This window comes from Humulus lupulus, chromosome 7, assembly GCF_963169125.1.
Source record: "Humulus lupulus chromosome 7, drHumLupu1.1, whole genome shotgun sequence".
NCBI classification, from domain to species: Eukaryota; Viridiplantae; Streptophyta; class Magnoliopsida; order Rosales; family Cannabaceae; genus Humulus; species Humulus lupulus.
This window is the reverse complement of record NC_084799.1, coordinates 86,114,461-86,126,974: the sequence shown is the minus strand read 5'-3', so window position 1 is coordinate 86,126,974 and position 12,514 is coordinate 86,114,461. Positions and strand designations below refer to the sequence as shown.

The window sequence follows — 12,514 nt, the reverse complement described above, 5'->3', positions numbered from 1 at the left end:
ATAGGCATTATTTTCACTCAAAGTAATGTAAAAGAAATGAAAGAAAAATAAGAACAAAAATGCTTTTCTCTCTCACTATACTCTCCACTTTTAATTCCACAATCTGATAAGATTTTACTCCATTTGGTACTCTATTTATAGTGTAAATGGGACTAAAAAACGTGTAGAACTGTGTACAAAATAGTGGGAAAAATGGCTGCAAAATAGGTGCAAAGTGGGACAAGTGCAGCAGACACGTTGGCAGGCATGTCGGGCGCGTGGGGAGCAGCATGGTGACGTTGCAGGCTCCGGTTAGCTCGGGTGGCTGGCGCGTCAGATGGCGTCAGGCGGCTGGCAGCTGGTGGGACCCGCGGCGTCAGATGCGTCAGGTGTGTCAGCGTGCGTCAGGTGGCTCGGCTTTGGCTTGGCTTCGGCGCGACTTGGCTAGAGTGGACGATGGCAGGCTGCCATGTGGCAGCTTGGGGAGCAGCCATTGCTTGGCTTCGGTGCAGCTCGGCTGGAGTGGACGAATGTCAGGCTGCCATGTGGCAGTGTGGGGGAGCAGCCATTGCTTGGGCTTTGGCTGTTTGGGCTTAATTTTGGGCCATTCCATCTTCAAAAATGCCATTTTCTTCATAATTTCTTCAATTTTAATTATTTCTTTCTTCTTTCTTGTTTTTTGTGTCAAAATACATTTTATTTCCTGAAAATTAAACACAAATTAAATTAAAATTAATATTTTCAAATATAAAATATATGACAATAAATCCATGAAAATATTAATTAAAACTTAATTAATTTTACACTTTAAGACTAATAAAATGATATTTTTGAGCACTAATCACAACCCCCAACCAGCTTATTGCTAGTCTCTAGCAATTCAAGCGAAATAATAAATGTCAACATGATATATTTCTGGTCAAAAATTATAAAATAACTTAAGTATTAACACAAAATGTTAGTAACAAGTCAACAAGAGTTATCAAAATTATTTCGAATAAATCTAGAGTTGTGAGTGTGTGTACCAAACTTTAACCTTCTTACCTCAAACCATAGCACATAAGCCTTTGAAATTATGTCAAGTAAAAGTCTCAACTCCATTAACCTCTCATGTAATTGAAGATATTTAAAGTTTAAGGGTTTCACTCATGGAGTTGGAAAAGAAGTAAGCACTCATCAAATGGGTATATATTTAGGACAAACTCTTAAATAATTATTGAAACGAAGATAGGAAATAAACTATTTGGACAACCACCATAAAGAGTACCAAAAAACCAGTTTTTCGGGATTTTAAGTTAAATAGACAATCTTTACTTTTATTCTAAGAGCCATAAAATAAAACATGAAATTAATAAACACACTTTTTTTTTTTTTTGGACACAAGAGACAACATAATTGAAAATGATAGAAATATTTCTCTTGTGTCTTTTTCCTTTTTTTTTTATTTTTTTTCTTTTCTCTTTTCTTCTTTTTTTTCATTTTTTTAACAACATAATAAAAGGCTCTCTAATAAGATTTTTCTATAGAAAATATAATCCCTAAAACATCATCCATTCATACCACAATACCTTGTCCAAATAATTATAATCATTTCTAAGAATCAATAAAAATTTAAAAGTTGTTTTCTCAAGTCTCACTTCTCACACAAAAGAATGAATTATTTAAACATGGCAAGTTTCTAAGCAATTATGTGCTAACAACCATCTTACCACAATGTTTGGCATGTGCATTAGGTAACTCTAGAGAAACTCTTAGTAATACAGATAACAAAAATTGACTCAAAAGTAACATTTTGCAAAAATAAATAAGTAATTTTTTTAAAAAATTGACCGTGAAAATATTAATATGATAAAAATCAACATGAATGTGCATGAATATGCTCACCACCCCCAATCAAAATCTGACAGTGCCCTCAATATCTCAAAAGATAATAAAAGTAAAAGAGCAGGGAAAGAGAACACCTGGATAGTGAGCGTCGAGTGGTAGAGCGAATATTGATTCTCTAAAACATGAAAAACTGAAAACACAAACTGATAACAAATAAAATAAAATGACAAAAGGGAAATAAACAGAAAACAAACCTATGTACAAACAATTTGGAGCACTACTCAGACTTGGTAAACCGATTCCACGAGAGTGACTTCTTCAGGTTGGGTTACCCTCTCAATGTAGTGTTTCAGTCGTTGGCCATTTACTTTGAATTCTCTCCCATCAGTTGGGTCTATGACCTCAACAGCACCGTTGGGAAAGACGGTTTTCACAACATATGGGCCAGTCCACCTTCACTACTACAAAAACACCTTTTTAGGACACTCACATAAATGCGAGTCCTAAAAAAGTCTCCTGGACCTTTTAGGACTCGCATTGCGAGTCCTTAAAGAATTTGTTTTAGGACTATGTGTGTCCTAAAAGTTTGAGTTTTTTTTTTTAAACAAACACCTCCTGGACTTTTTAGGACTCGCAACGCGAGTCCTAAAAGAATGTTTTTAGGACTCGCATTGCGAGTCCTAAAAACTTATGTGTATCATAAAATTTTGAATTTTAAAAAACTAGAGTTTTTTAGGACTCGCGTTGCGAGTCCTAAAAACATTCTTCGCGAGTCCTAAAAAGTTATGTGTATCATAAAATTTTGAATTTTAAAAAACTGGAGTTTTTTAGGACTCTCGTTGCGAGTCCTAAAAACATTCTTTGAGAGTCCTAAAAACTTATGTGTATCAAAAAATTTTGAATTTTGAAAAATTTCAAATTCCCTCCAATTTTTTTTAACAAAAGTTTTATTATTATATATTAAAAAAAACCAAAAAAATCACACAGCCCACATTTTCACTCTTTCTCCTCAATTCCCTCTCTCTCTCTCTCCCAAAGTTCTTTCTCTCTCTCCCTCTCTCCCAAAGTGCCACCGCCGAATGCCACCATCCCACCTCCAGCCACCGCCACGCGCAGATCCAATGGAAGCGCCGTCCCCCAAAACCCCCGATCCCCGGAGATGGTGACCTCACGCGCGGCCTAAGGCCCTCAACGGAGCACTTGAATTTCGGTTGTTCATGGGTTTCTCCCAAACTTTCCGAGCATATTCCGGCCGCCCCAAGCCAGCACGAGCTAAACCACCACCACAACCGTACTCCTTGCTTCTTGGGCTTTAAAACCCAATAGTTTATTTTCCTAACCACCACCTTTTAATGATGGCGCCGCCATCGTCGCTGGAGCCCCGCCACCAGATTCAAAACCCACAAATTAATTTTTTAAAAATAAAAAATAAAACTTTTAAGGACTCGCAATGCGAGTCCTAAAATACATTCTTTTAGGACTCGCATTGTTTTTAGGACTCGCAATGCGAGTCCTAAAAACATTCTTTTAGGACTCGCAACGCGAGTCCTAAAAAACCCCAGTTTTTTAAGGCTCTCAAATAGATGACTCGCGCCCTGCGAATCCTAAAAAGTCTTTTTTGTAGTAGTGCTTGATCTCAGCTTGCCAGGGTGGATATGCAGACGAGAGTCATAAAGATGCACTCGTTGGTTTGGCTCAAATTCTTTTCTGAGGATCTGCTTGTCATGGGTCACTTTCATTTTGGCCTTGTAGATCCTAGAGTTGTCATAAGAATCGTTTCTTAATTCTTCAATTTCTGACAACTGAAGCTTACGATTGAGTCCTGCCGCCTTGAGATCAAAATTCAAGCTTTTAACTGCCCAATAAGCTTTGTGTTCTAGCTCTACAGGAAGGTGGCAGGCTTTACCATAGACTAGCCTATAAGGAGACATACCAAGTTAAGTTTTGTAAGCAGTGCGGTATGCCCAAAGAGCATTGAGAAGTCGTGAGGACCAATCTTTACGGTCAGGATTAACCATCTTTTCTAAGATTTGCTTAATTTCTCGATTGGCTAACTCAGCTTGGCCATTTTTCTGTGGGTGATAAGGCAATGCAACCTTATGAATTACACCATATTTTTGCATTAAGGTCTCAAAAGAATAGTTGCAAAAATGGGTGCCTTGATCACTTATGATAGCCTAAGGTGTGCCAAACCTAGATAACACATTTTCCTTTAAGAATTTCACAACAGTTGTGTTATCATTATTTCGACAAGGCACAACTTCCACCCATTTTGAGACATAGTCTATGGCGAGGAGAATGCAAAGGTAGCTAGAAGAAGGTGGAAATGGTCCCATAAAGTCTATCCCCCAACAATCGAATATTTTATTACAAGAATTGGGTTTAATGGCATCATATGTCGTCGGGACAGGGCACCCAATTTCTGACACCTTTCACATGATCGACAGAAATTGTTAGTGTCTTTGAACAAAGTGGGTCAATAAAGACCACACTGTAAGATTTTTGCAGCAGTCTTTTTCATAGAAAAATGACCACCACAAGCTTCATTATGACAAAAGTTCATAACACTAAAAGTTTCATCATCTGGAATGCAACGTCTCATAATTTGGTCGGGGCAATACTTAAAAAGATATGGATCGTCCCAATAGAAGTTACGAACCTCGACCAAAAATTTACGTTTATCTTGTGCACTCCATGTAGTTAGAAGTTCGCCAGTTACTAAGTAATTAACGATATGAGCGTACCATGGCAACTTAGTGACCGCGAAGAGATGTTAATCAGGGAAGTCATCTCGAATGGTTGGGCCATCAGCGGAACCAAAAAATTCAAGACGAGATAAGTGGTCCGCTACCACATTTTCAACTCATTTCTTGTCTTTTATGGTAAGATCAAATTCCTATAACAGAAGGATCCACCTAATTAAATGTGCCTTAGCATCCTTTTTGGAAAGGAGGTATTTTAAGGCGGAATGGTCCCTAAAGACTATGATGGGTGAACCAATCAGGTAGGAACGAAACTTGTCAAGTGCGAATACTACAGCAAGTAACTCTTTTTCAGTGGTAGAATAGTTCATTTGAGCACTGTTAAGAGTTCTACTCGCGTAATAGACAACGAAGGGCTTCCCTTCCCTTCTTTGACCTAAGATAGCCCATATAGCATAATTGCTAGCATCACACATGACTTCGAACGGTAAGTTCCAATCTGGCGGCTGAATGATAGGGGTGGAAGTGAGTTTTGCAACGAGCGTTTGGAAAGATTCCTCACACTCAGGTGTCCAACTGAACACAACATCTTTTGCTAGGAGGTTTGACAAAGGGCAAGCAATTGTTGAAATTTTTTGAATGAACCTCCTATAGAATCCTGCATGCCCAAGAAAAGATCGAATGTCTTTAACAGTCTTGGGGGTGGGCAGCTTTGATATGAGTTCAATCTTTGATTGATCAACCTCAATTCCTCGTTCTGACACGACATGCCCCAAGACTATACCTGATTGCACCATGAAATGACACTTTTCCCAGTTGAGTACCAAGCCTTTCTCTTTGCAACGTTTAAGCACATACTCTAAATTGAGAAGGCTTGATTCAAAGGAATCTCCAAAGACTGTCAAATCATCCATGAATACTTCCATACATTTCTCGATCATATCACTAAATATGCTCATCATGCATCGCTGGAAAGTGGCTGGAGCATTGCACAGGCCAAATGGCATGCCCCGAAAGGCAAAAGTACCAAAAGGACAAGTGAATGTGGTCTTATCCTGATCTTCTAAGGAAATCTCGATTTGGTAATACCTTGAATAACCATCGAGAAAACTATAGAAAGGATGACCTGCCACACGTTCCAATATTTGATCGATGAATGGAAGTGGAAAATGGTCTTTGCGGGTGGCTGCATTTAATTTTCTATAATCAATGCGCATGCGCCACCCAGTTGTGACCTTGGTAGGAACAAGTTCCCCTTTTTCATTTTGTACCACTGTTACCCCAGATTTCTTGGGAACAACCTGAGTTGGGCTGACCCATTTACTGTCAGCAACAGGATAGATTATGCCAGAATCAAGAAGTTTCAAGACTTCAGTCTTAACTACTTCCTTAATCATTGGGTTCAATCTTCTTTGAGGGTCACGACGTGGTATAGCCCCGTCTTACAATTGAATGTGATGGGAGCAAATTAATGGACTAATACCTTTGATGTAAGCTGTCGTCCATTAATGAGTTGGCACTCTTGTGTGGCATTGATCTTAGAAGATATTATGACAGGATAATTGTTGTTAGCTCCCAGGAAAACATGCTTAAGACCGTCAGAAAGTTGGGCCAACTTTGGTTGAGGAGCTTGTTCAATGGATGGTTTTGGTGTTTCTCGATCTTGAGGGAGTTCCTCAAAGATTGGATTCCAAAACATGGTTCTTCTAGCCTGTGAGTGTTTGACGATTTCAGGGTTGATTTTAGACTCATTGGGCTCAGAACTTTCTGAAATTTGGAAGAGGTGATTAAAATGACTAGACGTATATTTTGATTTGACCTCTTCAGAAATAAGTGTATCAATCAGATAGGATTGGAAACACTCATCGTTATCAGGTGGTTGTTTACTAATGTGGAAAACATTTACTTCTAGAGTCATGTTCCCGAAAGAGATTTTCATGAGACCATTCCTATAGTTAATGAGTGCATTTTTTGTTGCAAGGAAAGGTCTACCAAGAATTATGGGAATTTTGGACTCTATAATCACTTCAGATTGAGTGTCCAAGATGAGAAAATCAACAGGGTAATAGAATTTTTCAATTTGAATCAAAACATCTTCTACTATTCCTCGAGGCTTCTTAACTGATCGATCGGCCAATTGTAGCACCACAGATGTGGGCTTGAGCTCTCCTAGACCTAATTGCAAGTATATTGAATATGGCATGAGATTTACACTTGCTCCTAAGTCTAGAAGTGCTTGACCGAATTCCTGCTCCCCAATTTGACATGAGATGGGGGGACAACCAGGATCTTTATACTTAGGCAGTGTCTTGCAGTCAATTACTGTGCTAGCTTGTTCCGCCAAGAATGCAGTTTTCTTGACATGGTGCTTTCTTTTAACGGTGCACAAATCCTTGATAACCTTGGCATAAGTCGGCACTTGTTTGATCACATGCAACAATGGCAAGTTGATCTTCACTTGTGTTAAAAGGTCTAGGATTTCACCATGATTTTCCAGTACTTTTCCAGTGGATTTCAAAGCTTGAGGAAAGGGTGCCTTTACTGGAATGCTTATTGACACATCATCATTTGGAGTGGGCATTGATGTACTCATTGTCTTAGTTAACGGTGAAACCGTACTTTGACCACTTCGAGTAGAGATGGCATTAACCTCTTTGAAATTTGTATCTGTAGAGGAGGAGGTTTGTGCCATGTGTTGCCCTTTTTGATTGATTATAGGTTGAGCGGGAAGTCTCCCATGCTCTTGAATCTCCAAAGTAGTGTTTAGCTTTGTCATTTGGATTTTCATGTCCTTCATTTCCTCTACCATTTGTGTGAAACAAGATTTGAGCTCTTGAGTTGAGGCTATCTGAGTTTGCGCAAGAATTTGCAAAGTATTCTCAAGAGAATTACTTGACTGCATGTTATTTTGAGGAGCAATGTGAGATTTTGGTGGTTGTTGCTGCTCAGGCCTCCATTGGCTTCCAGATGCTTGGTTCGAATCCTTCCAGCTGAAATTTGGATGGTTGCACCAACCAGGATTGTAAGTGTTTGAGAAAGGGTTATAAGGCTTCTTGTAATCCCCTAAAGTATTACAGTGTTCCTCATTTCCTCCTCTTAGCTCACCAAGAGTTGGGCACTCTTGCAGTTGATGTTCCGTCCCTCCACAGATGAAGCATGGATCTCGTGTCTCTACCTTTGCAACCATGTGGATTCCTCTACTTTCTTGAGATTTGAAAGCCTTGAATTGTTGTCTCAATGATTCAATTTGGCTTTTGACGTTGTCATCTTCCCTTAATTGGTAGATTCCAGTTGATCGTGGCTTGTCCATAGGACTCGGTCCATTCCATGTGTAAGATTTTTCAGCGAGATCGTCGAGGTACTCGAAAGCTTCATCGGGATCTTTTTGAAGGAATTCGCCATAGCACATCATTTGTACTATTGTGAGACCGTCATAGAAATAGCTGATCAGACGCTTGCTTTCGTATCCATGATGTGGGCATTGATTTATCAAGTCTCTAAACCTCTCCCAGACCTGATGGAAAGTTTCATGGTCTTTCTGGATGAAGGTAGAGATTTCCCTCTTAAGGCTGCTAGTCTTATGGGGCGGGAAATATTTGGCAAAGAATGTTTTTGTCATTTCGTCCCATGTTCTGATAGATCTAGGCCTTAAGGAATACAACCAGCTATTTGCTTTGTCTTTGAGCGAGAAAGGAAAGAATTTCAAACTCAAATGTTGGTGACATCAGCTCAGTTGTTGAATGTAGCCACCACCTCTTCGAATTCTTGTATATGCACGTACGGACTCTCATTTTCCAACCCATGGAAGTTTGGTAAGAGGTTAATCATGCCGGGTTTGAAATCGAAATTCGGCATATTGTTGGGATACATTATGCATGAAGGTGTGGCTGTACGCGTAGGATGTAAATATTCCTGTAGCGTTCTTGGTTGGACTTCATCTTGATGAGCCATCGTGGGTGGTTCAGGAAGTCTTGGTGAATCGGGAGTGTTTGAACGAATGGAAGAAAACGACGAACTAGGAGAGTTTTCTAAAGTTTCTACTTGTTGTCTCACAAATCTCCCTAGTGCGTCTCTGTTTCATGGCATAATTTTTTTTTATTATTTTGCAAGTATTATAAGCGCAAATGTGTAATAATGTAATAAGTATACACCAAAAATGTTCCCAGGCCAATTGGGAAGGCTGCCAAGGTACCACTTTAGGCCCAAGAGCTATTCTAGAACTCCCCGAGGTTCTTAGAAAAAGTTGGAGGGTAACGCTAACACAGACCTTATTTAAGAACCAATTTTTCTAAGACAGAACAAGTTTGGTTTTTACTAATTTCCACAATTACACAAATGTTCTCAATACTTTTTTGTTTTGTTTTTTTTTAATTTTATGATTTAAAATTTTATGCTTTTTTTTCGGAAAAAACCTAAATCTAGAAAATAAATTCTAAACCTAAAAGTAAAATGTATAAAATAAAACAATAACAATAAATAAATAAATAAATGAATAAAAAAAATTACTAAGGAAAAATAAAATAAAAGAGAAATAAAAAAAATTATACTACTTTTTTTTTATATAGAAAAAAAAATTAATTTACTAGGCAAACCTTTAATTGTAGAATTACCTCCCCGGCAACGGTGCCAAAAATTGATATCGCCCAATAACTCCTAAGCGGTCACAGTAATAATCGGGCTATGTCGTATCCACAGAGAAGTAAAATACAAGTAAAAAGAAAGATTAGTAAATCAGAAATAATAAACTTTGAAATAATGTAACTTTGAAAAATAATATAAACATTAAATGAATAAAATCGAGGAATTAGAATCAGAAAGAAAATATGGAAGGCCTAAGTTACATTCATGCAAACATATATATATTTAAATAAAATTCATTCATTATACTCAACTATAATTCTACACCATTAATTATGGTTGGAAAATATATATAATAAAGCTCACCTTAAAATATGTTCTTTAATTAAAGTATACTAACTTCTAATTTTAAAAACCTATCATACTATATACCTTAGAGCGACAAAATACCAATGGCAGAATGCAGTAAAAAGCATATAATATAACAAATATCCTAAATTAAATTAAAATCCTAACTTACATAAGAAGAGCATGACTAGACTTATGTAAAAGACACTAATAAATTTAGAATAAAAATTAGAATAAAATAAATTTAATTGTAACAAATATATAGAAATGAAGAACAAAATAAAGAATCAATTTATTAAAAATATAATGTGAAACATGAACTTCACTCTAGCATTTCCACAAGAGAATTTAGCCTAAAATAGGCATTGTTTTCACTCAAAGTAATGTAAAAGAAATGAAAGAAAAATAAGAACAAAAATGCTTTTCTCTCTCACTATACTCTCCACTTTTAATTCCATAATCTGATCAGATTTTACTCAATTTGGTACTCTATTTATAGTGTAAATATGACTCAAAAACGTGTAGAACCGTGTACAAAATAGTGGGAAAAATGGCTGCAAAATAGGTGCAAAGTGGGACAAGTGCAGCAGACACGTTGGCAAGCATGTCGAGCGCGTGGTGAGCAGCATGGCGACGTGGTAGGCTCCAGTTGGCTCGGGTGGCTGGTGCATCAGATGGCGTCAGGCGACTGGTAGCTGGTGGGACCCGCGGCGTCAGATGCGTCAGGTGTGTCAGCGTGCGTCAGGTGGCTCAGCTTCGGCGCGGCTCGGTTGGAGTGGACGAATGGCAGGCTGCCATGTGGCAACGTGGGGGAGCAGCCATTGCTTGGCTTCGGCGTGGCTCGGCTAGAGTGGACAAATGGCAGGATGCCATGTGGCAGCGTGGGGAGCAGCTATTGCTTGGGCTTTGGCTGTTTGGGCTTAATTTTGGGCCATTCCATCTTCAAAAATGCCATTTTCTTCATGATTTCTTCAATTTTAATTCTTTCTTTCTTCTTTCTTGTTCTTTGTGTCGAAATACATTTTATTTCCTGAAAATTAAACACAAATTAAATTAAAATTAATATTTTCAAATATAAAATATTTGACAATAAATCCATGAAAATATTAATTAAAACTTAATTAATTTTACACTTTAAGACTAATAAAATGATATTTTTGAGCACTAATCAAATAGCAAGGCCCTCTACTTTCCGAACACAGATACAAATCTCATGCACTGAAGCAACCCTGATGCTTTGGGCCAACCCCGAGTTTAATCCTTAAATAAATCATTATTTCCAAGCTACATCTGCTTGTATCAAAACCCAAGCGAATTGACCAACCCATCAAATTTATTTACATACTCTGTCGTTGTCTTGCCATTCTGAACCGAGTTCATAAACTCATTAACCTTCGTAGTTCAAATTGTGTCATAGTAGTCTCTTTATCAAATCACTGTCTGAATTCCCCCAACCCCTCATAACAATGCTCCGGGTCTGGGGTACCATTTTCCACCACATACGGGAATCCTCTTGCATCATATGCATGGCGCAACTACTGCATCATGACCTACCATCTTCGTATCATCAAGGACGTAATTAATCACGCCCATCCACTAACCAGGACCGTTACACTGTGTGTTTAAAAAAATAGTGCTTAACGTACTAAGCAAGTCGTTTGAACTTAAGTGTGTAATTAAAGACTAAGTCAAGGTTGAATAATAAAAGATTTGGTCAACAAAATGGTTATTTTTCATTAATATGTTAAGTTCATACACAGGATCCCAAAATAAAATCATTTTACAGATTAATAAAATATAAACAAATACAATTTAGTCGTCTAACACGGCAAAAATAGGGTTTAACCTTAGTTCCTCCCAAGCTACCCCGACCGTGGCGATCAAGCAAGCCGCATATGTACACACGGCCCCTGAAGCTCTCCAACTCATACCTGGTCCAGTAATCAACTCCCTTACCTGCAGCACGTAGCACCTGTGAGCCAAAGCCCAGCAAGAAAACTTAAAACATCATCAAAAACTAAGCAACAGTATAAAGACAACAAATATATTTACTAGATTCAACTAACAATAGATTATAGGCAATAATCCCAATAAAAGAGTAACATAGCATCCAATGAATTGTAAGACAGACATTAAGATATTCAACAAGTCATAGACATCAAACTAATGACAGTAAACATATATCTTCAACAATTTATCATAATCAATATGCAATACTCAGGGTCGGTGCCCTTAGGTCGCACCCTATATCTCCACTGACTCCGGCTCACTTAGGCCTAGCCAAATGTTTATCTAGCTGACCCCGGCTCACAGTGGCCAAGCCCCGTCTTGTGCACAAATCATCAGCCCTGACTCTCTTAGGTCATTCATTTCATGTTCGCATAATGATATCACAATTATACAACACATACATATCCAAATACAGAGAATCTCATTCCCAACATAGCCACACAAGGGTGCAGTTTTCTTACCTTGAATTCTGAGCGGAGATAATAGAATGGTCCCGAGCACAAACCTCAGCCCTGAGCCTTGGCGATAAACCTAGTCATAATGGCCAATGGGTAATTTTCAACTTCTAATCCAAATAAATACTTAGGAGACAAAAACTAGCCTCCGGAACCTCAATTTCTACTAAACTGGGTAGTAGAAATCGTCTCGAGCGCTTAGGTTCGAACATCCCAACCAAGGCTAACTCTGCTACAAAATCAGGGCTTTAATCATATATTTTAAACACTCAATCTTAACAACTATACTGAAGTTGCCACCCCAATTCATTAGCTATTCACTACTCAAAAACCCATTCCAATTTTCAATCTTAACACCCTAAATCCTAACAGAAGAACAAGATGAACTTACATAATCAAAAGTCTGAATCCTTACCTCAATTACAGCTTAACTTTCTAGCACCCTAGCTGAATTCCCTGGGTTGTTGCTTCAATTCTTCAAGGCATTCCCCCCAGAGTTTTCCTAAGCTTTTCCTCATCTTGAACCAACTCAATTTAAGCTGAGTCCTTGAATTCTCCTTCATCTTTCCTTCCTAGTTCCAAAGTACAATGAGAGGGAGTGATATGGGTGAAAAC

At 38.1% G+C, this 12,514-nt stretch overlaps 1 non-coding gene across 1 annotated transcript; it reads left to right on the top strand.

Annotated features, from left to right (window-relative positions):
* Positions 1-7,972: 7,972 nt before the first annotated feature.
* On the top strand, positions 7,973-8,079 carry LOC133793010 (small nucleolar RNA R71). The gene has a single exon (XR_009874475.1). It is a non-coding gene; the product is annotated as a small nucleolar RNA R71 (small nucleolar RNA).
* The last annotated feature ends 4,435 nt before the right edge of the window (positions 8,080-12,514 follow it).